Genomic DNA, 27620 nt, shown 5'->3' with positions numbered 1-27620 from the left:
TTCCTTATTTGTAAAATGAGGCATTTAGATCTGACAGTCTTTAAGCTTGTGTACTGTACAGGACTAAGATATGTTCTAGCTCTGATCTCTGGGTCTATGATTCTAATGTTTTGTTTTGTTTTGGTTTTTTTGCTTAAACATTGTATGTCTCTATTCTAGTGATCAGGACATTCTATTCTAGCACACTGTAACAAAATAAAAGCTTTGTGTTTATGGGTTGTTGTTTTTTACACAAATCTGCGGGGACTACAATGAAAAAAATAACTATTGGCTTTTAAAAATAACTGCTTTGTTCATGTTTGGTTGTGTTTTTAAAAGTTGAGAGAGAGAGACAGTGAGAGAGAGAGAACGAGAAACTTTTTTACCCTCTTAAGGATTCACTGTGAAGAAGCTGCAATAGAAGACTCTAGAAGACCAGGGTGTAACTTGAAATAAGATTCATGATCAGAAGATCATCACAGGGAAGGCTTGCAGTAGAGTCAGACACATGAAATGCCTTTGTTTTGAGGAGTCTTTTAGGTGAATCACAAGGCTGCCTTGCAGGTAAGAGAGACTTAAATAAGCTTGATTTGATAACAGTTTGATTTAAGAGGCAGTGTAATATAGTAGATAGGGGACAGGCTTTGGATGTAGGAAGACAGAGATTCAAGTCATCTCTCTGACACATACTTTCTGTATGATGGCAAATCACTTAACCTCTTAGTGCCTCCAGGCAAAAATTTAAGTTACATATTGTTGATTTTCATTGATGGAGGGAGTCTTCACACTGTATCTACACTGATGAAATCTCAGGTCTGGACTCTGCCCCACCACCACAAATAAAAAAAAAATTATGGAAAAGGGGACTTGACTTGGATATGATTATTTTTATTATGACTCCTCCTTACGTATCATGTTTATAAGAAAAAATGAAAGACTAATTGAAATATATGTTTAATAATAAAGAACTTAGATCTTTGTATAATGCATTACTCCAATTTCACAACTATTTCCGTTAGTTATCCATAGCTGAGGAGTACATCCATCAATAGATACTACAGTTAATATTGTGGGGAGAATCAAAGGCATAAATACAAAGAATTATAGACTCTTAGATTGGGAAAACGCTAAGCATTATAAAGTCCAAACTCTCACTCAATTTAGAAATATTATTTAAATCATAAGAAAGTAGAGCCATAGAATCTTAGAATTCAAGTATTAGAAAGGACCTCAGAGGTCATTTAGTACAAGATAGACCTGAAATGAGAATATAGACTATGACAACATTGACACTTGGTCACATGGCCTTGGCTTGAAGACTTACAGTGCTAGGAAATTCACTTGTTCCATTGGGGAACAGTTCTGGTGGGCAGGAAAACTTGCCTTGTATTTCATGGAAATCACAAGATCACAAACTTTTGAGCTATAAGGGATCTTAGAGATCATCAAGGCCAGATCCCTTTTTTTATAATTGATACAACTACAATACAGAGAGGGGGAATAATTTGTTTTAGGGTTACAGTTAGTAAATAGTAGTCAGGATCTGAACCCAAATCCAGTAACCTTCCTTTTTTATTATAATGAACTAGCCTCTTTGTAGCTTCCATAGTTCCTAGTAGAAGTTCATTGGCTACTATATGACTTTCCTTGCAAGCCCCAATCTACCTTAAAGGGAAAATAGTACTGGGCTCCTCCCAGGAAGCTCTATCTGGGCATCAATTTCTCTAAATGTCTAGAATGGAAGACAGAGGTATAGTACCTCTGTACTGTTATGTCATCACATGCTATAGGGCAGGTAATCAAAGCTTCAAAAGGCTCTAAGCCACACACACAAAAAAAAGACATGCTTCCTGGCAACTTTTTACATGGTTCATGTTGAACATATAAGGAGTGTCCCCTTGCCAACGGAATATATTTAAAGAAACTTCATTGCTGTTTCAGCTGCAGAGCTCAGAATATCCCTTATGGAGCAATGAGGTTTCATTTTTTTAATGGATGAAAAATTGTTGGAGATGTTGAAGTTGTTCAGACAACTAACTTTCTAGGTTTGTTTGTGTGTTTTTTAATAGCTGATGGTTTTATTGCGTTTTCCCCCACCAAAAAAAAAATGGTATGGACAGAAAGAGCCTATGAAAAACTGGTGATAAACAGTTAGTTTAAAGAAGTGGAGACAGCTATCTAAGAAGAAGAGATTAATAATGATAATAGCTCCCATTTCTATAGGGATGTAAGGTTTACAAAACACTTTAGATATATTTTTGCATTTGATATTGTAAGGCAACATGGGAAAAGGGTTGAGTCTTGGACTCAGAATCAGGAAGCCCTGACTAACGTCTTTGTCACTTACTAGCTATGTGTCCATGGAAAGCCTTGACCTCTGAATTTGTTTCTTCTTTCATAAAATGAGAAGAATAATATCTGTATTACTTACCTAACAGCATTGGCATGAGGTTCAAATACCACAATATATGGTAAAGCAATGTGCAAATTTTAAAATGCTATTTAATTTTCTAATAATAATAAGTCTCATCTAATTATCTTTTTTGTTGGGGTTGAGATCAAAGTATTCCAAGGACATTCCTTTGTTATGCTATTTTTTTTTTTTTTGCAATTAATATGCTGTGTACTATTTCACAAATACATAACATGACAGCCTTTCATAATTGAATAAAAGTACAGTCATCCTTAAATATCCGTGGGTTTCACATTCTTAGTGTTAGTTATTCATAGGTTGGCCATCAATAATTAAATAGGAATTTTGGAAATTGCTGTGTACTGGGGAAAATCACAGATTATGTGCATAAAAATAATTTGTAGTCATAAATGGATGAATACTGTATATTATTAATCTGTGTTATCATATACTGCCATAAGCATACATATGTACATTTATTATAAACAGTTAAATTTTGTTAAAAGTTACAGTGCGCTATGCACTCTTTGGGAATGCCTCCTCTTTGTCTCTCTACCGTTCAGATTTAGTCATGTGATTTTCTCCCAAAGTGATCTTTGTATCTTAAGCTTTTTGTAGGAGAAGAAAATTCCATAAAGTAACTGCTACAGCTGCATGGATAGTTGCTAAGACTACATAGTGTGCAAGATAATCATCTCTCGTATAGAAACTGCAACATTTTTGTGGGTGGTGTATTCTTTTACTTTTTTTGTGAGTTAAATAAATGTGATCAGAATTATAAAAAATAAAGGTTTGGGGTATTTTGGTTTTTCACATTCACGGGGTCCTGCACCCCTGAACCCCATGAATGTTGAGAGATAACTGCATTGTGATCTCAAATTACTTTTTGCGGATTCATTAAAATATATTTAAAAAAACCCTATAGTTCAAGAGAGGATAACAGGGCATATATATGTGTGTGTGTGTGTGTGTGTGTGTGTGTATACACACACACACACACACACACACACACACACATATAATATTAGATAATATTTTGCCAAGCACTTAGCACAGTGCTTGGCACATAATAGGCATTTAATAAATATATTTTTTTTATTTACTGACTTATTCCAGCATGGGTTTAACTTCTTCCCAATGGGTCTCTATATTTTGAAAGCTTTTTGTTCCATGTAGCTTGGAGATTATAAATATGAGATATGGCAAGATTTATCAAAATATCTTAAAAATTTTATGAATCAATGCAATGTCTGAGTAATTGTGGGCAATAGTTTTGTCATAATAATGTTTTGTTTCCAGGACAGTTTATTTGTTTAATTTTCAAGGATATTTTGTGGATTTAATTTGTAATATGGGGGTTTGTCATCTTTATTGATAGAGGAGAGTGAGTTTCCAGTGTATGATTCTAAGCAACTTTTTTTTGCAACTTTCAGTCATATGTTGCAGTTTCCAGAACTATACTGCATGATCTGCACCAATCAATGAAGTTTAAGTTTTTTAAGCATAATCTTTCTGTAGTTTCTGGTATAGCAGTGACCTAATCATGAATATTTATCAGAAACCCATCCATTTCTCAAAACAAATTTGCATGATCCAGGCACTTGTTCATTTTTTTTTTCTAGTCTACATAGTGTTGGTTGAATTCATAAACTGCTATCACACAAGGAGTACCTATTCATTCCATTCTTGGATTTTAGCTGTTTTAAAGACAATTTCATCTGTAGCTAAATGGCTTTCTATTACATTTTAAAAATCCAGTTGTACATATCTGTAGTCAAATCTTTAGCATTGCTTTGGGAAGTGATATCTGTTTGTTCCAAAAGTATTTTCATAAAATTTTAACCTGTGTATGGTATTTTCTGAAAACATCTATCAATCTACTTCTTTTTTTCTTTTTTGGCAAGGAACTAGTATAGGTCTGTGGAGTGATAATACCTGTATTTCATTAAAATAATGTGGGTTTTTATTGGTACAACTTCTAGATTCCTTGTCATTCTTTTTTTTTAATAAATAGTATTTTATTTTTTCCAGTTATATGTAAAGATAGTTTTCAACATTCATTTTTAATAAGATTTTAAGTTCCAAATTTTTCTCCCTCTCTCCCTCCCCTCCCCCATCCCCAAGACAGAAAGCATTCTAATATAGATTATACATGTGGAATCACATTAAACATATTTCCACATTAGTCATGTTATTCTTATTTGTTATGATATAAAATGGGTGCATAATCAAATTATTCCTGTCTTCAGTCAGTTTCCTATGCCCTGCCTTTTTTTTTTTTAACTTTAGCACCATCGAACTGAAACACTTGCATGGGGTTGGGCATTGGTAATTCTAATTTGTCCCAGTTTATCTTGCCATCTTGTGGGCATAAGAATTCAAATTAGTGCTATTTGCTGTACTATCTTTCACATTAAATTGATCATAAAGATGGTCCTGAATATGTCTGGCCTAAAACCTTATGATGCTGATTCTTCTTTGATTCTTAATAATCAGATCTCTCTGAAAAAATAATGCCAACCAAATCAGTCGTGTTGCCAGAATATTAATAGACTAGTGTTTCATAGGACCTATCAGGCTTTCAGAACATGATGGTGGTCTTGTGGCATATGAAGGCCTCTTAGGACATCACCTTGGATGACATTCTTTTATTTTTCCATTCCCCCATCCACCTCAAATCATGAAAAATTTGTTGGATTTTAAAGGGTTTATTATTATTTTATTTTTGTAGGAATCCTACAGATACTACCACCCCTTTTTATCATTGATAAAGAATGCTATATAAATGCCAGCTTATGTTAATATTTCCAGTTTACAGTTGAGGAATCTGAGGCTCAGACAGTTTAAATGATTTGCCCAGAATCACATAGTTCTTAAGTGTCTGAGGAGAGATTCAAGCTTGGTCTTTCCTGACTCCAAGTATAATACATTGGCTATGCTGCTGCACTATTTCATAAGTAGGCTAGGGAATTACAGTAGGGTGAGTGTTTAAGATGTATAAAGATCAAATAAAAGTATTATGATGACTGATATATAGTCCATTCTATTAGTCTCTAAGCTGTATGAAGGCAAGGGCCATACTGTACCTATATTGCCTCTTTACCTTAGAGCGTAGAATAGGGTATTGCACATAGTGCTTCATAAATGTTTATTGATTTTTAAGACAATGAATTACTGGAGTGGAATAGTAGAAAATGAGGAATCATGTATTCAGAGATTCAGATCTGGAACAGATCTTTGAGATTGTCTATTGCAATTTCCTAATTTTAGATGATGAGGAAACAGGCCTAAAGAGGTTAAATAAGTTTCTCAAACTTAAAGCAAGATCATGAGTGATGTAAAGTTTAGAGTTTATTCTATAAGCAATGAGAATCCATTGGAGTTTTCTTAACAGGCAAGTGAAACAAAACATTTGCACATTAGGAAGATTAATTTTATACTTGCTTAACAGATAGATTGGAGAGGAGAGAAAAGAGGAGAGTAGTTAGATTGCTACAAATAGTCCACTCAAGAACTGATGATAGATCAGTGCTGTGTTATTTAAAAAAGAAGTAAGATGAATGCAAGGGAAAAGAGTAAGAATAATAGTTTATTTGTTTTTTCCTCCCAGGGAGAAAAAAAAGTGACCATTTAAAAGAAATAAGTATTTATTTTTTCTGTCCTACAGTTGGCACCTTTCAATAAATACTTGTTAACTTCAGTTTTCTTAGAGCAATGTAATTGGTCTTATAGAAAAGAATGTGACATTATACTTTACTCTCAGTCTTTCAAAATTTGATTTTGCTCTCCCTACTTCTAAAATAGGCCATAATATCATGTGCCTTTACTAGTATGAATAAAGAGGTGGATGGACATATCTTCTGTGCCTCAAAGTCCTATTGAACTTAGATTCAGTCTTGGACCTTTTGAGTTTGAAATACCAGAAGACTACACAGGTACAGATAGAAGATGGAAATCTAGGGCTGGACCTCAGGAATGAATGAGTGAATGAATAAAAACAAAATATTGATTTAGAGTTTTCTACGTGCAGCCCCTGCACTATGTTAGGCAGGCAAAGAGCTGACATTTTCATGGGGGAAGATGCCACATAAAGGGGAACTCGAAGGTGGGTAGTGCCTGGCACATAATAAGACCTTTATAAAAGCTTGTTGTTATTGTTGATGATGATGGTCATAGTGGTAGTGGTAGTGGTGGTAGTGGTGGTGGTGGTGATGATGATGATGATAATGAGGAGGATATGATGGAGCCAAGGCTGGAGAGATGAAGAAATAGATGGTAAATCCACAGATTGATAAATTATCATACATACATAAAGTCCACTGTAAAAAAAAAATGAAAACTGAAGCCACAAGAATAAGTAACTAAGGGAGAAAATTTAGAGAAATTATAAAGAAGGCCAAGGACTGAAATTAGGGAAATTTAAGTGATTTAGCGAATTGGGGCAGGAATAAAGACGAGGGAGGAAAACAAGACCATTAGATTTGGCAACATAGGAATCATTAGTTATTTTCCAAGGAACAGTTTTAGGAGAGAGAGAGAGAGAGAGAGAGAGAGAGAGAGAGAGGGAGAGGGAGAGGGGGAGAGAGAGGGAGAGGGGGAGAGAGAGGGAGAGGGGGAGAGAGAGGGAGAGAGAGAGGGAGAGAGGGGAGAGAGAGAGAGGGGGGAGAGAGAGAGAGAGGGAGAGAGAGAGGGGAGAGAGAGAGGGGGAGAGAGAGAGGGGGAGAGAGAGAGGGGAGAGAGAGAGAGAGAGAGAGAGAGAGAGAGAGGGGGAGAGAGAGAGAGAGAGGGGGAGAGAGAGGGGGAGAGAGAGGGGAGAGAGAGGGGGGAGAGGGGAAGAGAGAGAGGAGGGGAGAGAGAGAGAGAGAGGGGAGAGGGGGAGAGAGAGGGAGAGAACGAACTAGGAGAGGTCCTGGATAAAATGGAAGCACAACTAAACTAAGGAATTCTTCTAATTAGGGTAAATTTAGTTGAGTGGGGTGAGGAATAGGGCAGAGAAGATAGACTGCCCTGGCCAATTAAGCAACTCCTAAGAGGATGCTGGGGAAGATGATAGGTAGAGACCATGGCTATGGAATGGGAGAAGTCTGATGCTTTGTGGCCTCTTTTGGTTCAAAACTGGTAAAGAATTGAGAAGCATAGGAGATGTGGGTCAGAGGACTGGAAACCTGGAGCAAAATCTTAGATTTCCTGCCAAAGTAACAGATCTGAGTGGGAGGGAAATGAGATTAATGGCACAGGTGGAATAATTAATCTTAGAAAAAAGGGGGATACTTTTTTAAGCTTGGATGGGGAGAAGTAATGGATATACAAATATGAAAATATTTTGAGTTGGAGAGAAGTTAAGTTAATGGATCTTATGTCCAATGACCTTAATCTTCAGAGAGGAGGGATGGGAATTGAGCTGGACTTAAGAGGATCAAAGGCTTAAAGTGAGTATAAAGGTTGGAAGAACTCCTATATGAGGTTGTATGAGGAGTTACTCTAGGCAGTGAATAAAATGACTATGGAGTAAGAATAGAGAATTTAATAGAGAGTTCTAAATGAGTTTAGACAGCATGAATCTGTGGTGGACCTGGCCAACACAGCAGTATGGTCGTGTCCAGCAGACTAGGAATAGGCTCAGACAAAGTAGATTTTGGAGGTGATGTGGGACTAAGGATTTACACAGTGCATGTACTTTGAAAATAAAGAAACAAAAAGCTTGGAGAACTAAGTGGGTCATTATTGAATATAAAGGGAAATCAGAAGAAAGTCAAAGGAGTAGGAGAATTAGGAGGTAATCAGAGATGATGGTGGGGGTGAACAGTCTAAGATCGGCAGGAGAGGTGAAAGTGAAGGAGGTTGTGACCAGAAAGGTGAAAAGTACAGTTAAAGGTTTTTGAGATGGAGTAGTGCTGTCAAACCAGAGGACCAGAAGTCCCCAGTAGCACAGCTGTGAACATGGATGCTTGCCATGATAAGAGCAACTGATTGGAATTCATTTTAAACCAATGTTCATCCTGTAGTACCCAGTCTTTTTTTTTTTCAGTATGTAAAAATATTCTGAACTTAATAATATACTGTATTGCCAAAGGTTAACTCAAATCCCTCTTAAACACTCTATTCCTGTATTTGTTTATTCAACAAAGCTTCTTCTTGTGTTCAAGGCCCTGAGCTAGATGCTGGGGACATAGCAACAGACATGATGTACTCACTTTCCTTAAGAAGCTGAACACTGGACCTGGTAAACCCAAGTTCAAATTTGACCTCACACACTTCCCAGCTATATAATCCTGAGCAAATCTTTTAACTACTGTATGCCTCAGTTTCCTCACTGTAAAATGGAGATGATAGCACTTACTTCCCAAAGTTGTGAAAATAAAGAGATAATACTTGAGTATGACTTATTACTATATTCTATTGCAGTAAAACATGTACTTTAAAAAGTAAGTGCATGTATGTGCATTATATGCACACACATATACCTACCTTCACACATATTTAAGTATATATATATATATATGAATATATGTAAGCATGAAAATGTGTGTATATATATATATGTATATATATACATATATGTATATATATGTATATATATATATATATGTATATATATATATACATATATATATGTATGCACATACCCAGTAATTGAGGAGGGATTGTATTAGTAAGTGCAGTGATCATTATAGGTTCACTAAAGGGGGTTACACTTGAGTTGAGTTTTAAAGAAAGCCACGTATTTTAAAAGTTCCAGTTGAGGAGGTGGGCTACATATCAGGCAGAGGGAATAGCCTATTCAGAGGTCTAAAAGTGAGGCATAGAATACTGTGTATGGGCTATAGTAAGCTGGCTAGTTTATCTGGAACATAGAGTGCATTAAGGCAGCCCACAGTGATATACTTCACTGGACTCCTGTCCGAAGCACTAAATGACTCTTGGCAATTAATAATATACTTCACTGTGATTTTACGTTTATTGCTATCTGGAACTCTTGTATGGTTATTTAATTTTTCAGTTATGCCATCTTCCCAATCAAATTGGTCAGGAATCATGACTAATTCATCTTTGCAGTCCCCATGGTACCTAGCAGAGTATAGGCCCTTGGTAAGTATTTGTTGAATTGAATTTATTTGATCATCAGAAGCATCATTAACTATCTGGCTGTAGAATATGATCGAGCACAATGAAGCAGTAACATTGGTAACCTTGTATGAATGATAAAGAGAAAACTGTCTTGAAGTTCACTAGGCCAAGGATCTAGTCCTGATTTGCAGCTGTGGGACCTTGAAGCCACTTCCTTTCTCTCTCCCTTAGTTTGTTTTCTTGTAAAATGTAGGAGTTGTTCCAAATGATCTCTCTCTAATAGGATTCATAGGATTCAGAGCTGCAAAATATACAAAAGATTATTTTGTCCAACATACTATCTTACAGGTGAGGAAGCTAAGGAGCAGAAAAGTACAAAAATAAATTGCCTTAAATTATCTGGTAGTTGGGCTCTGAAAGCGAGAGGTATCCTGGGAGATGGTTACCAACCGGTTCCCTGAAAATACACAACATACTTTCCTGTTAAGCTGCATTATTAACATTTTCCCTAATCACTTTCCTTGGTCTAAACAGTCAATAAAACAATCAGTCATGCTGTGATTTGTAGATTTCAATGATTCCTGAGTTCTAAATGATCAAATAGAAAGTTATAACAATTGGCTCTCAAAAGCCAGTTTGAGCTGGCTCCAACACACCCCTACTCACAGTTCTAACATTCATAGAATACATAGCTGACACATGCTTAAAATATAATTTAATCCAATGGCCTAACTTTACTGATGAAGAAGCTAAGGCATGAAAAGTTGTAGATTATCCTAGGTCATAAGGATAGTCAGTAGCAGGACTGGATTTGGATCCAGAGTTTCAGATGCCAAATTAGTGTTCTTTCCACTAAAACTCACTACCTTTTCTACACCACATTTCTCTCTTCCACAGTTTCTTACTTTCTATCTTCTGTGATTCTGTCACATCAAAAGGGGCTGGGAACCTGTAATAGTGCTTTTAGATGGAGCTTAATGGTGAGATGGTCAAAATAAACTAGAGTGGGCACCCCAGCAGATTCTGAGAAACACAGATTGCCTTTGATTCCACCTAGTCCATTGCCTAGGCACATGTTGGAGAGAGAGACTGGGGAGCATGGCAGAAGATAGAGGAATTTCAGAACTGCCACATTAATGATAAAGAGATTGATTAGTGTGTCCCTGGTCTCAAGGACCTTTCAATAAAGAACTATACTCAAAGCCTGATTAATGGCAATTTACAGAGAGTGTGGAGTAGGATGAGGGAAGATCATATTGGGGATTTCCTGGGCAACCTAGAAAATCTTTTCTGTTCCAGTACTTGTTATTGAAAGTTTTTTTTTCTTTTAAACTCTACCTTCTAAAAGCTCAATTTCCTGCCTTAGTCAATGGAGTATTTTAGTTATAAGAGTCTTCTGTTTTAATCTTGTGTGTGTGTGTGTGTGTGTGTGTGTGTGTGTATGTGTGTATGTGTGTATACACATCACTGTGTCTTATGGGCAGAATTACCTAGTAAGTTGGTTTTGAGTCTCATCATGGCATACTGTAGAACATCTAGGATTTGAAAGTAGGTAAGCAGGTCCTTAGTTTCGATCTAACCCCTTTGTTTTTCATGTAGGGACACTGAGGCCCAGATGGAGGTGAGATAAAGTGACATGCCCAAAGTCTCACGGCCAGTATACCACAGAGTTGGTATTTGAACTCAGGTCCTCTGACTTCAAATCCTGGGCTTTGCTCACTGTATGAAACTGTCTGTCCTTTGAAGGAGAACAGGAAACTTGGGAAAGAAAGAACACCAAGTATGTATTTTATTTTGTAACTGCAATTATGAGAAAAAAATTAGCATGAAAGAAAGAGAAATGAAAACAGGCTGTCAAAGACGACATCCGCTCTCATTTCAATTTCCTGGAAGCTAAGTGTGGTTGGACAGATGGTGCTCTTTTGTTTTACTAAACTCAATGATCAGATGAAAAATATGCCCCACCATATACAGGGGAGCAAGACGGGAAAGTGTCATTTCTCCATGCATTCAGTACTTTCCACACTTGTGGGATCTGATCTTTCATTTAGTTGTAGTTTGGGGCTATTTGCTCTGTTTAATGGGCATCTCTTACACCCCTTCCTTATCCCAGCTGTCTGTGTCTCTTTTAATTAGTATTCAGACTTCTGTTGTAGTTACTATACTAAAATTTTCTCATTTAATTTAATAATAATAACAATAGCTCTGTTTAGGCATGTAGCATTTTAGAGTACCTTCCATTATTGATTTGACCCTCATAACTTTTCTGGGACATAGGCAGGGAAAACATTATTATCCCCATTTTTCAGATGAGGAATCTGAGGCTCAGAGAGGTATCACAGAATCTATGAGCTGAAAGGGACCATCAGAGGTTATCTAGTCCAACTTCTACCCAACTAAGAATCCCTTCTACAACAAAAACTTGCCCAACCTCTGCATGAAGTTTTCTGGGAAATTACTAGCCCTAGTCCTAGTGAAAGCATTTATTCTAACATTAGAAGACAGACTTTATTTCACCCCACAGAAAATTCAAAGCCCAAAATAATGATATCCAAGTCCCAACACAATCAACTCTTTAGTGAGTTCCACCTTCCTTAGGGACCTGTGTATTCATTTAGACCAGGGGTGGGGAACCGGTGGCCTCAAGGCCACATGTGGCCCTCCAGGTCCTCCAGTGTGGCCCTTTGGCTGAATCCAAACTTCACAGAACAAATCCCCTTAATAAAAGGAATTGTTCTGTGTAAAACTAAGACTCAGTCAAAAGGCTGCATCCAAGGACCTAGAAGGCCAGGTGTGGCTTTGAGGCCTCAGGTTCCCCACCCCTGAGTTAGACTTATAATACTACCATGTGCCTGACTCCCAATCATCCTGAATACCATGACTCAATAAATCATTGTCGACATGATGTCAATGAGCCAATGAGGACTCAGAGCATCCAGACCTCACCAAGGAGACATCATCCAAGTCCCAAAACTGACTTCAGTAGGAAATATCTTCACAGACCTCCATTCTTCAACACTTGCAATCTTGGTCAGGCAGAACCATCCCCCATCCTGTTCATATCCTCTGCACTTAAAATGTAGAGTCCAGACTTGGTCATAATACTGCAGATATAGACTGATCATGGCACAGGAGATGAAACTATTGCCTACTTCATCCCGGATGCTACATCTGTCTTGATACAGCATAGGATAGCATTAATTTATGTCACTTTGTTGAGCTTGTGTCTTACTACAAGTGCCATATTTTTTTTTAATTGGAATTGCTTCTATTTGTACTGACCTAAGTAGTATTTAGGGTTGGCTAGGTGGTGCAGTGCATGGTGTGCCAGACCTGGAGTCAGGAAGACTTGAGTTCAAATCTAGGCTCAGATGCTTACTGGCTGTGTGACCTTGGGCAAGTCACTTCATTCTGTTTGCCTCAGTTTTCTCACCTGTCAAATGAGCTGGAGAAGGGAATGGCAAACCACTCCAGTATCATTGCCAAGAAAACCCCAAATGGAGTTACAAAAAGTCAGACATTTCCAAACAACAACAGGCAATATTTTTGGAGTTGATTTTTGGAATCCAAGTATGGGACTTTACATTTACGATTATTAAGATTTTTTGTTATCCAGTCAAGCTGTTTTTTCTAGCTTACAGACCAGAATTCCCTTTCCTTCCTATCCAAAGGAGAGATGATGTGGTACAGTGGAAAGATTACTGGATTTGGAGACAGAGGATTTGGGTTTCAATCCCAGCCATGCTATGGATTAACTGTGAAACCTTGGACAAATCAATCAGGCAATAAACATTTATTAAGCATCTACTATGTGCTGGGCACTGTGCTAAGCACTGAGGGTACAAATACACAAAAATGAAAGACAGTCCTTACCCTCTAGGCCTTAGTTTCCTTTTATTTTTGGAGACTGGATTCTATAATCCAATGTGTTAACTATTTTTTTTTTTGCTAGGCAATGGGTTTAAGTGACTTGCCCAGGGTTACACAGCTAGTAAGTGTTATATATCGTATGTATCTGAGGCCAGATTTGAACTCAGGTCCTCCTGACTCCAGGGCCGGTGCTGTATTCACCGCGCCACCTAGCTGCCCCTTAACTATTTTTTACGGCTTTGTTTTATCCCCATAGTTGATAAACACGATTTATGCCTCCTAAATCATTGATGAAAATGTTGAATGGCAAAGAACCAATGACAGGGCACATTACTAGAGACCTCCTTCTAAATTAATGTCAATCAATTGCCAACTATTCCTTATGTCTTAGCATCCAACTAATTCTAAGATTTTATTATCATCTGGCTCATATCGCTTCATTCTATCCCCAAGTATACAATGAGAGAATTTGTCAAATAGAGTGGTTTATCTAATTTAAAAGGGCTGGTTAGTTGTTGAACCAGAACTACAAACTAGGTCAGGAGGTCTTAGTGAAAGGAGTTCAACAGAACTGGTTTCAGAAAACCTGGACTCTAGTTTGGGCTCTGACTACGTGACCTTGAAAAAATTAAAATTCTCTTTGATCCTTAGTTTCCTCAATTTAAAATGAGCATTTTGAACTAGATATTCCTTAAGGTCTCTTTCAATTCTCAAATATTGTGATTCAGATCCCTTGGTCCCTAGACCCTAAGGTCATTGCTATTCCTTAGCACAATACAGCCAATGTGAATTTTTACCTGGAGAAATAAGGCCATTGGGGGAATTTAGGAAGTACTGTGGGTAAGAATAGAACATTATTAGAATAACAGGAATGCCATTCTCTTATACAGGCAGTATTGTTGGATAGCACAATTCATCCTTATGTTATCCATATGTTATGGATATGATGTCATCTTATGGTGTCTATCCATATCTTAGAATATCAGGAATGCCATTCTCTTATGGAAACAGTATTGTTGGATATCACAATTTATTAGAAAATCTATCCTTATATTGAGTCCAAATTTGCACTACTGTAACTTCTACCCATTATCTTCACCCCACTTTCCCAACAGACATCATAACCTTGAATTCTTCCCCTAGGATTCTTTGCTCTAATACATGAGTTTTTTCCTTATCTTGCCTGGACATAGGTCTCTCTACCATTTTCTGTCAATGTCTGCACCATGGCACCAGGAGAATATCTTTTCCTTTTTCTGGTTCCACACTCATTTCAATGTATCGTCTTCCCCCATTTCCTCTCATTAGAATATAAGCTTCTACAGGGCAAAGTTGGTCTTGTTTTCTTGTATTTGTATACCCAGCACTTAACCTGGCACTGGAAAAGCACTTAATAAATGTTCGTTCTCGTTCTCTCTCTCTCTCTCTCTCTCTCTCTCTCTCTCTCTCTCTCTCTCTCTCTTTTTCTGCGCTCTTTCCCTCTTCCCTCTCTTCCCTAGTCCTGTCATTGTAACCTACAAAGAGCAAGATTAGTCTAGTCTGTCTTCCAAATATATATTCTTTAAACACATAATGGGAGATGTAACCTATCTCCCCCTCAACCTTTTCTTCTGCAACATAGACATGCCCTCTACCTTCAACTATTCTTTAATCTGATGACATAATTATGCAGACTCCTCACCAACTTGCCCTTCACCACTTTAAATAAGCCCCAATTTCTTAACCCACTCCAGTTTCCATCTTGTCCTGAGTACATTCATTCTATCTGCTGTAATCTATCTTGACAGATAGCTAAATCTCAGCAAATTTAGTCCTCCATATCCATCTACCAAGCTTCTTGCATAATTGCTCTTAGAACCACCCACCATTGCTAATGTCCTCTTCCATGTAGCTTTGGAAGGGAGAAAAGGAAAAGAAAAAAAAAGTAGCAAGCACCCACACTTCCAAAAGGAAGAAATATGTCAATTGTACCCACTCATGTCATCTCTGCTTGGTGACAAGCAGGAAAACACCAGCTCACAGTGGGTCTATACTCCAGAAGAGAGACCACCCACACTCTCTCAGAAGAAAGTAGAGAAATTTGGTGTTCAGAACAAGATGGGCTAAGTGTGGAGATGATTGAGGGATTTTAAGGAAGACGCAGAATGATGTGGTAGAAGAATTACTGCTCCTGGGACCAGAAAATGGAGGTTCAAATTTATCCTCCATTGCTTAATAGCTGTGTGAACCTCTGGCAAGTTATTTCAAATACTCTCTGAGCCTCAGTTTCCTCTTCTGTAAAAAGGGATAATAATGTTTGAACCACTTCCCTTACAGGAAGATCAAATGGAATAATGTAAATTAAGTGCCTCAGGTGTCTTAGAATGCTATGTAAATGAATATTATTATTGTTGTTTTTATAGTTATTTTTGGACCCATGGGACAACAAAGGAGGACAACAAAGTAGGCCAAATAAGAGCAGGGTATCTAGCATGTGATGATGACAATGATGAACTGATAGAAGGGAGGGAAGGGAATAACTCTTAGAAATCTGCCTAGAGCACTGAGAAATTAAGAGACTTGCCTAGGGTCACACAGCTATTATTTGTGAGAGGCAGGACTGAAACTCAGATCTTCCTGATTTCTTGGCTCACTCTCTACCTGCTATGCCAAGCTGTGACATTTATTTATATTTTGATAGCACAGTATTGTTACAAATCTCTTCAAAGTGACCCTCGCCTCAGTCCTTTGAATTTAGTGAATGTGAAAGTGTGATGGTCTTCATTTTAGACACAGAGAAACTGAAGCTAAAAGTCACATGGTCTTATTATAAGAGATTTATTGGAAAATTTCCAAAACAATACTTTGTCTGCTGCCCAGTTTTGCTTAAGTGTCACTCTTAGCCCACAGGGGTGGGGAATCTGTGGCCTTGAGGCCGCGTGTGGCCCTGTAGGTCCTCAAGTACTTCACAGAACAAATTTGGATTCCATCAAAGGGCTGCACTTGAGGACCTAGAGGGCCACATGTAGCCTGGAAGTCACAGGTTCTCCACTCATGTTCTAGAATATAATCCCTAGAGTTAGGAACACTTGTTCAGGAACTTAGTTATGTGATCCTGTGCAAGTCTCTTAACCTAGGAGTAAATGGAAAGGCTATGGGCAGAACTTAAAGTGCTACAGAAATGCGAGTGACCTTTATTATTTTCTTCCTCATCTCCATTTTCAGACACAGTCAATGCATTGAATTGGTTTTCTTTGATTATACATAATTGTTACAAGGACTTCTATGCTACATTAAGTACTGGGATTTTAGATCATTACTATGCTAAATTTATGATGTGCTTTAAAACAAAGTATGTAATGCAAGTTCTGTTTTCATATATAAATCCTTTTTTGTTCTTTGTAGACTGAAGTGTTCATGTTTATTGATTATTACATTCATAATACAAAGGAAAGTTAAAATAAAAAGTGCACTCCTTGATTCATTCCTCTCTTAAGGAGAAAGGCCAGTGACAATGTTCACACCAATTGCCAGCATCTTAAACCACAATTTATGCACACCTGTGTTTGTACTCCACAGATTACAGTATATCATAGCCAGATAGGCTCTTTAATGTATGCTTTTGAAGTTTACCAGAAGAATGATGGTAATATCCAAAAACCACAGATAAATATTCCCTTTATTATTTAAGGGTCCTCAAGCACCTTGTAAACAATTAAGAAGAATACAGTATATTGGAGTGTTTGGTCAAACAGAGGGTAAGCAATAGTAACAATTCATATTTCTATAGCAATTGAGGTCATTTTACCACCATTGGGTTACATATTCTTTATTCCTACTTTGTGCAAGACCCTGTGCTGTTCTTCCTCATCATCATCATCATCATCGTTATCATCATCATCATCATCATCATCGTTATCATCATCATCATCATCATCATCATCATTATCATCATCATCATCATTTTAGGCTTTATCAGAGGGCCTGGGGAAGTGAAGGCCTAGGGGATCATGATGACTGTCTTCAGCTATTTAAAGGGCTATCATTGGACAACATTAGTGCATTTGGCATGTTCCGCCACAGAGGAATGACCTAGGACCTATGGCTAGAAGGTGTAGATAGGCATAATTTAGGTTCAATGAAAAGAAAAAAAAATGTTTCTTAATGATAGGAACTGTCCAAAAGTACAAGGAGTTGCCTCTGAAAGTCATCACTAGTGAAGCTGAATGACCACTAGACTATGTTAGAGAAGGGATTGATATTCTAGTAGGGGTTAAATTAGATGAGGCACCATCCTACTCTGTGTCTTTGATTCTGTAAGTATCATTATCCCCATTTTATGGATGAAAAAGCTAAGCCTCAGAAAGAAGCAATAATTTGTCCAAACCCCCACAGCTGATAACCGTTGGGGCATGGTTTTCAAAGCCAGGTCTCTGGGCTCCAAGCCCAGCAGTTTCCCCACTGCACTGTGCTGTCTCTTGAGCGTGCTTTTTCTTCCTCTTGTAGCTCAGTTCTAATTCGAGGCATTCAAAGAACACAGAATGGCAAAATACAAAGTCAAAGATGCTAGCACCAAAAAACCTGAGGCTTTCCGATAGTTTGCAAACCTCAGAGAGACTTATCTCCCCCAGTAGCACTGGAAACAGACAGAAGAAAAAAGAAGAAAAAACAACACAGAGTGGGGGGTGGGACAGGCAAGAAGGGAAGCGATGCTCCAAATATCTGTTTCAGCAGCTTAGAAATAAAGCTCTGCTGGTGTACAGTTTCTACAAGTCAAACTTGCTATCACATTGGACCAACTGCTTTGAGAAGGGAAAAGATAGTTGCTTAAGGGACAAAGTTCAAGTGGAAATAAAAGACATCAAATGCAGAAGATTGTCTTGAAAACCCTTGGTTTCAGTCACTCACCATCTATTTCTCTCTCTTTCTACCCCTCCCCCTATTTTCTCCTCCCCAAGAATTCACTGTGAACTATTCCCAGAGTCTCTTCAATCACTATTGAGAGGAGAGGAAGTGAGTCAGGCTCTCCAGGGATATACTTGCCCTGGGATTGATTAACCCGACCCTTTCAATATTAGTTTAGGAAGTGTCAGGGGCCCCGCTTGTATTCAGTCAAAGGAAAATGTCATGACTGGAGAATGTGTATCTTCCGTTTTGTCAGAAAATGAAGCCTAGGTAACCTGATCTATTTCCATTTTTGTAGTAGCTGACAGAATTCATATAGCCAAATTAATCATTTGTTGCATTAATCAGCTCAGCTCAGGTGCCTGGTAACATCAACTCCCTCTGTTTCCTTAAGATATCATGTGTTCTGGGGCAGCTAGGTGGTGCAGTGGATAGAGCACCCATCCTGGAGTAAAGAGGACCTGAGTTCAAAAACTGACCTTAGACACTTATTAGCCCTGTGACCAAGGGCAAAGTCATGGGGTAAAAAAAAAATAATAATAATAATAAATATATATATATATATATATTTATATATATATATACACACATATATATGTATATATATATGTATATGTATATATATACACATATATATGTATATATATGTGTACGTATATATATACACACACAAATATATATGCACACACACATATATATACACACACATATATACACACATATATATGTGTGTGTGTATATATATATCCTCTATTTCTTTTTGTATTCCTTTGTTAGCTCTCCAATTTACTAGATTACTCTGATCATGTCACTGTCTGCTCAAAATCTTTTGTGGCTCCCTATTATCTCTGGATTAAAATTGAAAATCATTATCCCAACTTCCAGAGTTCTTCACAATTTTCATATTACTTAACTTTCATAAACTTTCCTTTCTAGTCAAACTGACCTAGCTTTTACTCATACATAATGTTCCAGCTCCTAACACTGTACATTTGGGTAGGTAGTCCCCTATTTCCGCACTTCAAACAGTTCTCATTGCTATAGCTTAGAATTCCCAGATTCCTTTAAGCCTCAGCTCAGATGCCGCCCCCCCACCCCTATTCCCAAGGTCTTTCCAGATTCCACTAACATTCTCTTCCCCTTGAAATTAGTCTGTCTTATTGTTTATATAGATTGCACCTATAGTGCAGCTAGGTTACCCAGTGGATAGAACAGTGCAACTGGAGCCAAGAAGATCTGAGTTCAAACCCACCCTCAGCAACTTGCAAGCTGTGCAAGTTGACCCTGAGTAAATCACTTAACATCTCTGTGGTTCGGTTTCTTTCATCTGTAAAATGGGGATAATAAAAGTACCTACCTCCAAAGTTATTGTGAGGCTAGGATATTTGTAAAGCACTTTGCAAACCTTAAAGTGCCATAAAAATGCTAGCTATATACCTGCATAAGCATCTATATATAATATAGGTTGTACTGCCTCTCTCAACCCTACCAGAATGTAAACTTCTTGAGGGTAAAGATTGTTTCAATGTTGTGTGTCCCCAACTCTACGATGTGCTTTATATGAGATAAGTGTTTAATAAATGTTAGCTAAATTGAATTGTGTTTGAAATTGAATCAGTTCTAGGGTCCATTTCAGGAAATTGGAGGTCATAACACTTGTATAGCCAAACCCTCAGGCTCATTGTGAAGATCAAATAAGATAAAGGATGTCAAATCCTTTTGCATATGTAAAGTGCTATATACATATGAACTACGGCCACTGTTGTTATTTTTATAAACATCCTACATGGCCCTCTTCCTCAGACATCACGTAGCATTTTCTCTACAAGTCTCTGCTGCAGTTTTTAGGTAATATTGTGTCATATGGTTGTCTTCCTAGAGGCATCTTAGTTGGCACAGTGGACAGAACACTGGGCAGGTAGGAGTCAGGAAGGCTCAAGTTCAAATTCAGCCTTAGACACTTACTAGCTCTTTGACCCTGGGCAAGACCCTTAGCCTCTGTCTTCTTCTTCTTCTTCTGTAAAATGGAAATAATAATAGCACCTATCTCCCAGGGTTGCTGTGAGAATCAAATGAGATATTTGTGAAGTGCTTTCCAACCCTTAAAGCAAGCCCTACACATATGCTAATTATTCTTATCTGAGTTAGTGTGTTATTCCTCTAGTAGACTGTTAAGTCTGTATAGAGATGGTCCCTCCCCATTTCTGTCTATCAATCCGATTCTTTTCAAGGTCTAGTTTCAGTGTGATCTCTCACTCCCCCAGGCCCTGCCCCAACTCCCCATCAAACTTTCCCTGACTTCGGAAGTGCCCCCTGGCGAAAGGGATATATCCCTGAATCAAATGTCTCATAGTATATTGCCTGAACCTCTCCCTGGTATTAGTCTTGAACTCCTTTGGACCCTACTTATCTGTGTTTTATATGTACATGTTTTGTTTCCCCTTCACTTTTTCGTAAGATTTTTGAGAAGAGAGTCTGTGTCATCTATTTATCTGAGTATCCCAACAGCCAAACACAAGTTCTTGTACATGTAGTCTGGACCAGTGATTTCATCATTGTAAACAACTCCCAGTATGGAAACTCCTTTTACCTGATGAAGATCAGCAACTTCTCTGGCACTTTTATAGTCCTTCCTGAGGTTAGACAACTCACCTATGATTTCACACAGCTAGCATAGGTCAGAGGTTCTATACCCTAAGGCTGTGACCCCAAAAGTCATCACCGATCTACTATACCATAGGCCTCTTACATGCACATATGCTTAATAAATGCTTACCAAATGGATGCTTGACCTTTACTTATTCTATGTCTCTAGAGGGAAGAACTATGATTAATGGAAATTACAAGGAGGTAGATTTGACACAATATAAAGGATGAATTTCTACCAATCAGAGTTATCCTAATATGGAAAAGGCTGTCTCAGTAGGTAGTAAGTTCTCCATAATTAGAATATTCAAACAAGGTTGCTTGTGGACACTAGTAGAAAGGATTATTATATTGGGCAAGAGGTTAGAATATGGTAGATCTTCTCTATAATATTTTATAATTCTGGCTTTCTAAATTTTCATGGAGATAAGGTCAAGGTCAGAGATTTGATACCATAGTAGGTTAAGTAATATTGTTCTGTCCTTTTGCCACAGACTGTGACGTAGTCACAGTCCTGTAGAAGTATGCCTTTTTTTGAGAAGGGGACTAAGTGAGAAAGGAACCCATTTGGCTCTTAGTGAGGAGAGGACTACAATATGGAAAACATCAACTTTCCTTATGAAGGACCTCCCATCAGCAGTTTATCACAAGACCATTCATAAGGAATAAGAAATAAACCTGAGGATGCCATTGAATCTAAGATCATTCTGTTTTAGGCAATAACAATGCTATGGTGTCTATGACCAAAGTTTAATATGGCTGAGCCCAGAGTTCCAAAGGATGGATGATGTTCCAGTAACTTTTTTTCTTTTTCCCTTTATTCAAACAAATTCAAATAGGTCATGCAGTTTAGTGGAAGCAGAACCATATTAGAAGTCACATGTTGTGGAGCTCCTTTATTGTTAGACAGCTGTGTACCTTGGATCAATAACTTTGCCTCTCTGAACTTACTCATCTCTAAGATGCCTAACAGGATTCATTCATTCATTCATTCATTCATTCATTTAAGAGACAGTATGGGGTAGTAGGAAGATCAATCTGGCAGTTTCTGTCTTCCTAGTTGTATGAATCAGTAATTTCTCTGAACCTCAGTTTTCTCATTTGTAAAACCATGGTAATAATTTTCACGCTATCTACCTTGCTGGGCTATTATAAGAAAAAAGTACATTAACAAATTCAAAATCAAATACACTAAAGAGCTATTGTTATTCATTCAATATGCATTTATTTGGCACTTATTATAAGCCTGATGATTCAAAGACGAGTAAATTATTGCTCTTGCCCTCAAAGGGCTTAGAAAGAAATGAGAAGTACATAAATAACTATGATATAAAATAAAATAAAATTTGGAAGTTGAAGACCAGAGGTCATTTATTCAACAAGCATTTATTAAGTGCTTACTGAACAGGCACTATCATAAGGGAAGTATTATGGAATTTAGAGGAGGGAGAAATTATTTCCAGCTGGGGCATCCAGGAAGCCATCAGAGAGGAGCCTAGGGCCTTCCATGGGCCTTGAAGGACAGCCATTATTTCAGTGGCCAGAGAAGTAGGACTGAGAACATAGCTGGGGAACATTTGGCAAAGCATAGCCAACCCTATGAAATGTGGATATTTTTTCCTTTTGATTTGAAAAACAGGTGGCTACTTTACTCCAAATCTCATTAGCTCTGCCTATACCACTGGGAACTCTAATCATGTGAAAAAGCAAGGCAGGAGATGAGAAAATAAAATGAGGTGAGAAAAAATGCTGGACATTCAATGAAGTAGGCTTGAGAGTAGGCCTGCATCATCACCGCTGATCTGGGATATTCTAATCTGATTAATTATGGTGAGTAGTGCATTTCTGTGAAAATCTGAGAGCAGGGTAAAGGCATCTTTTTTACCTTGGGGCTCTTTAAAAAGTGCTTCATCATCATTTTGTCTGTCTAAAGGCCTGTGAACTGGTAAGCTGTGCATCCCTCAGGCTGAGCTTCTGAGCAACTAGCGGTTAGTGATGTGGTCACTGAACAGTGCTATGAAGGTCCTTGAGTTGCCGCAAATACCAGGTGGCCCTGAGGTGGTTTAACTGTCTCAGGGCTCCGGAGCTCTCAGTGGTCACAGTCACAAAAGAAAGTTGAGAACAGTATTGCCAACACCCAGCAGAAGAGGAAATTTTGATTTGAGAGCTGTGCAGTTGGTAGTGATAATAATGCAGCTGCGTGAAAGGTGCTCAGTATAGCCTTGCCCTTCTAGAGGAGGCCAGCAAAGGCACATTTTCACACCTGAGCCTTTCTCTGAACACCTTAAAACACAACCGTTGGACAAGAAGAGATGAGATGGCAGTATATTCTCTTGTGCTGGCTCTCAGAGTCACTGGCAGAGAGCACTTCATGTATTTCCTTTTTTTTTTTTTTTGATGTGGCATACAAAATAACGTCTAACTTCCCAAAGAACCTCAGGAAGTGTTGGCTTTGACTTTGGGATGAAATTTCTAACTACTTCTTCTCTACCATTCTACATTTCAATTCCTTTCTTATAATATTCATCATTTAGCAAGATAGCAAAGATGATAATAATAATTTATATTTCATATCACTTTATGTTTTGCAAGATGCTTTCTTCAAAACAACCCTTTGAGGTGGATATTGCAAATATTATTATCCTTACTGCATAAACGAGGGAATTGTGGTTCTGAGAAGTTAAAAAAAATCATCAAAATTCATGTAAGTACAAAGTGCCAGACCTGGGGTTTGAACAGAGGTGCTTGCTGACTCCAGAGTTATCACTCTTTCTACAATATTTCCCATATTTCTCTTTTTTAGCTGATAAACTAAAGAAGCATTTAGCACAGTTCCTGGCACCTAGTAGGCACTTTATAAATGCTAGCTGACAGATTGACTGAAGATGTAGTCAGATAGAACAGCTGGACCTGAATAAAAATATACAGGAAAACATCTCTTTAATGGGACTTCTTTCAAAAATTTTGTAACATTTTTGTCTATACATGTCTTTTGTACTTGTTTCACCAAAGTTCTTGAAGTGAATTTGGAAATTTGAATCCCTTATAATTACATGATTTTGTGAGGTCACTTGATCCAGCACCATTTTAAATTTTTATCTGGGGTGTCTAAAGGGAAGAATGACAACAAAATTTGAAGGCACTCATATTAATTTTCAGTATATCTTAAGGAGAGGAAGAATGTAAATGTTCAAGGGTAGCAGTTTCTATCAAAATAGCTGGCCAACATGACATCAGAAACTAATCACTCATATCTTCTTATCTCTACAAAGTAAGAGATGAGTACCCTAAGGTTTCCTCCCTGATATACTGCACACCTGTCATTCAAAGGCCCTTCTGTTGAATTTGATTCTATGCTATTAAGACCTCTTCGAGTTTTCAAATGTTTTGGTTCTAACCTGGTTTGAACCTGGTTCGAAATTGAGATAGTTGGAAGCCCCATAACATATGAATTTAGAAATGCTGAGTTCCAGTTCCATTTTTGACAATGGGCAAGTGTTTTTCTAAGCTTCAGTTTCCTCATCAGCAAAATGAAGGCAATAATATGCTGCTTCCTACACAGAATTATTTTCTTACGAGTCCCTTTCACAAATACTTCACTTCATTTAAAATCCCCACTATAGGATTCTTTGTTCTAAAGCAAAATCTGTGCCTTGCCCAAGTGGTTCCCATGTCTGGAATGGACTCTCTCCTCATCTATGGCTCATAGAATCATTCTCCTTTACTCATTCTGTGATATACAAAATATACTTATTATTTCTCATACATGACATTCCATCACCCATGTCTATGATATATCTACTTCCTGGAATTCCTTATTTCTTTAATATGCAGCTCAGACACCAGATAAAGACTAGAAAGGAGAGATTTCCAGAAATAGAAACAACAAAATCACAGGCCATCATCCCTCTCTCAACCAAAAATTAATTACATACTATTTGTAGCAAGCGCAATCCCTTACCAACATATAAATTCCCCAACATATATCCTTGCTGCATTTTTCTATCTTTCTGATGATATATAAAAAGAATCCCAGAAACTGAGCATACTGTAGCTTGTTAGAATGTGTATTGAACTCACTGTATTCCCAATTCTTAGGTGAGTATTGGCATTGATGAAGAGAAGTCACTTCCAGAAACCACCTCTACCTTTTCATAAAAATATCCCTTTTGCATGTGCTATGGACTTTGACAAGCCGAAACTTGAGAACAGGTCAGAAGAACTAAAGGCCCTACCACAAAGGAAGACTGGTAGAAAGAAGTAGGAATGCTTAGCATATAGAAGAGTAGATTTAAGATTTTTAAATACCTGAAGATAGCTAGCATATTGAAGAGGAGGACTACCTCCTCTTAGTTCTGCTTAGTTTCAGATGGGAGAGCTAGGAAGTAGATACATAGACACTGAAGGGAAGAAAACTTAGGTTTAAAGTAGAAAAACAAAAAAGCTTACAATCTGAGCTGTCCCACGGTGAAATGACTTGCCTTGAGAGTAAGTAGATTAGCTATCATTGAAGATGTTTGAGTGTAGGCAATGACCTCTTAATAGAGATGTAACCAGTGGACTACAAATTCCTAGAGGGCATAGCCCTTATCTGACTAAACTTTGTATCTCCAACCAACCCTAGCACGGTGTGGCACTCTACACATAGTAGGTGCTTATCACATGTTGTTGTTGTTGTTGTTGTTGTATTGTGTTTGTAGTGTTAGAAGAGATTCCTGTTCAAGGAGGCAGCTAGGTGACACAATGGATAGAGCACGGGACTTGGACTCCAGAACACCTGACTTTAAATCTGGTCTCAGACACTCAGCTGTGTGACCCTGGATAAATCACTTAACCACTATTTGCTGTGTTTTCCTCATTTGTAAACTGGGGATAATAATAAAACCTACCTCCCAAAGTTTTTGTGAGAATCAAATGAGATAATATTTTTAAAATACTTTACAAACTTAGCCATATTATTAGCTATAGATGAACCCTGAGATCCCTTCTGAAATTCTATGATTCTTTGCCTTGCTATTAGCTGAGTTCATGAGGTATTAAAAGTACTTAAATTATAACATCTTTTGAGACTAAGTAAAATATTTATAACTAAATGCAAAATCTGGCTTTTCCTGTTTAATATGATTATATGCTCAAATATATTCTCTCTTTTCTCTCTCCTCTCATCTAGAGGTCTGTTTTTGCCATACATATGTATATTTCTCTATCCATCTATGTTAAACTCTACATCCCTAATTCATCTATCATCTGTCTATTATATTTGTCATATCTATTCTGCATATCTATCTCTATCTATCTGTCTGTCTATGTACTGTGAAATAAAACTTAAAACTGATGTAGATGAACTAATGGGAAGTGTTTTAAATATAACTTTTCATTCAGCAGTATGGCATGGGGACTCCTAAAGCTAATATGAGCTTCAGGAGCATTAATAATACCCATACAGCAGTTAGAATGAAGGAGGTACTAGTTTCCATTATCTTTTGCCCTCCTTGGTCCATTTCTGGGTACCACATTTTGGAAGGACATTGACAAGTTTGGAATGTGTCCAGAGGAGAGTAAAGAAAATGAGGGGCTGGGGACAGTTAGGTGGTGCAGTGGATAGGGCTCTGGTCTCAGAGTCAGGAGGACCTGAGTTCAGATCTGGCCTCAGACACACACTTACTAGCTGTGTGACCCTGGGCAAGTTACTTAACCCCGATTGCCTCACCAAAAAGCAAAAAAAAAGAAAAAGATGAGGGGGCTACATATACATTATTATGAAGATTTATTGATAGAACTTGAGGAAAGATTTAGCTGGAACATGGTATTGTTATTGTCGAACTCTTTGTGAGGCCATTTGGGGTTGTCTTGGCAGTGATCCTGGAGTGGTTTGCCATTTCCTTCTCTAGCTCATTTTATGAATGAGAAAACTGAGGCAAACAGGCTTAAGTGACTTGACCAGGGTTATGTTACTAATAAGTGTTATGTTACTAATAAGTGTTTGACACCAGATTTGGACTCACAAAGATGAGTCTTCCAGATTCCAGGCTGTATCCACTGTGCCACCTATGGGAACATGGTAATTGTCTTTGAATATTTAAAGGCCTGTCATGTAGAAGAGTGACTAGTTTAACCTCAATGGCAGAACTTGAGGAAATGGATAAAAGTTCTGAGAAGGTAAATTTCAACTTAATATTAGGGAAAAAAAATCTTTCCAGCAATTACAGTTATCTCAAAGTACACTGGTCTTATTCAGGAAATAGGGGATTTCCCATCACTTAAAATCTTCATGAAGAAACTAGATGATCACTCGTTGGTGATGCTATAGAGGGGACCCATGATTTGAATGTATACGGGAAAGGATGGAATAGAATCTCACTAGAAGATCTCAAGTCCCCTTTATTCTAGGATTTGAGGATTCTTGATGTGTGCTCAAATTTTAAGAAATGACAAATTACTTTATTAGAGTAGAAATTTAATTCAGGTTCTTCATCAAATTGGAACATTAGGAAACCTCACTAGAGAACAGGTCCCTCTGGTATATTTCAACTTCTAGGGTCAGCTGGATTACTTTGTGTCTAAATACCTGCCACCCCAGACTTTGTGGGCAGCTGTAGAATGCCCTCGATAGCAGCAATTTCCACTTGAGTCTATCAAGAGGGATGAAAAGCACTAGTGATCCATTGTCATGATTCCCTTGAGACTCAGGATAATCCTGTTCACCAATTACTTGAAATTGAAGTGAGGTAATTTGACACATCTCTTGGGTGCCTGACCA

At 37.8% G+C, this 27620-nt stretch overlaps 1 long non-coding RNA gene across 6 annotated transcripts in view; it reads left to right on the top strand.

Moving 5' to 3' along the window:
* The first annotated feature begins 297 nt into the window (after positions 1 to 297).
* The window catches only part of LOC110222410 (uncharacterized), a 156566-nt gene continuing 129243 nt past the window's right edge, over positions 298 to 27620 (top strand). For 5 of the 6 annotated variants that reach the window (XR_013484855.1, XR_013484856.1, XR_013484854.1 and 2 more), the window contains exon 1: positions 298 to 543. This is a non-coding gene — a long non-coding RNA (uncharacterized LOC110222410). The remainder of the gene's footprint in view (positions 544 to 27620) is intronic. The other variant, XR_013484857.1, reaches the window with a different exon arrangement.

Source organism: Phascolarctos cinereus, unplaced genomic scaffold (genome assembly GCF_003287225.1).
Source record: "Phascolarctos cinereus isolate Bilbo 61053 unplaced genomic scaffold, phaCin_HiC Scaffold_2;HRSCAF=192, whole genome shotgun sequence".
Lineage (NCBI taxonomy): Eukaryota > Metazoa > Chordata > Mammalia > Diprotodontia > Phascolarctidae > Phascolarctos > Phascolarctos cinereus.
This window is presented reverse-complemented; position numbering and strand designations above follow the sequence as displayed.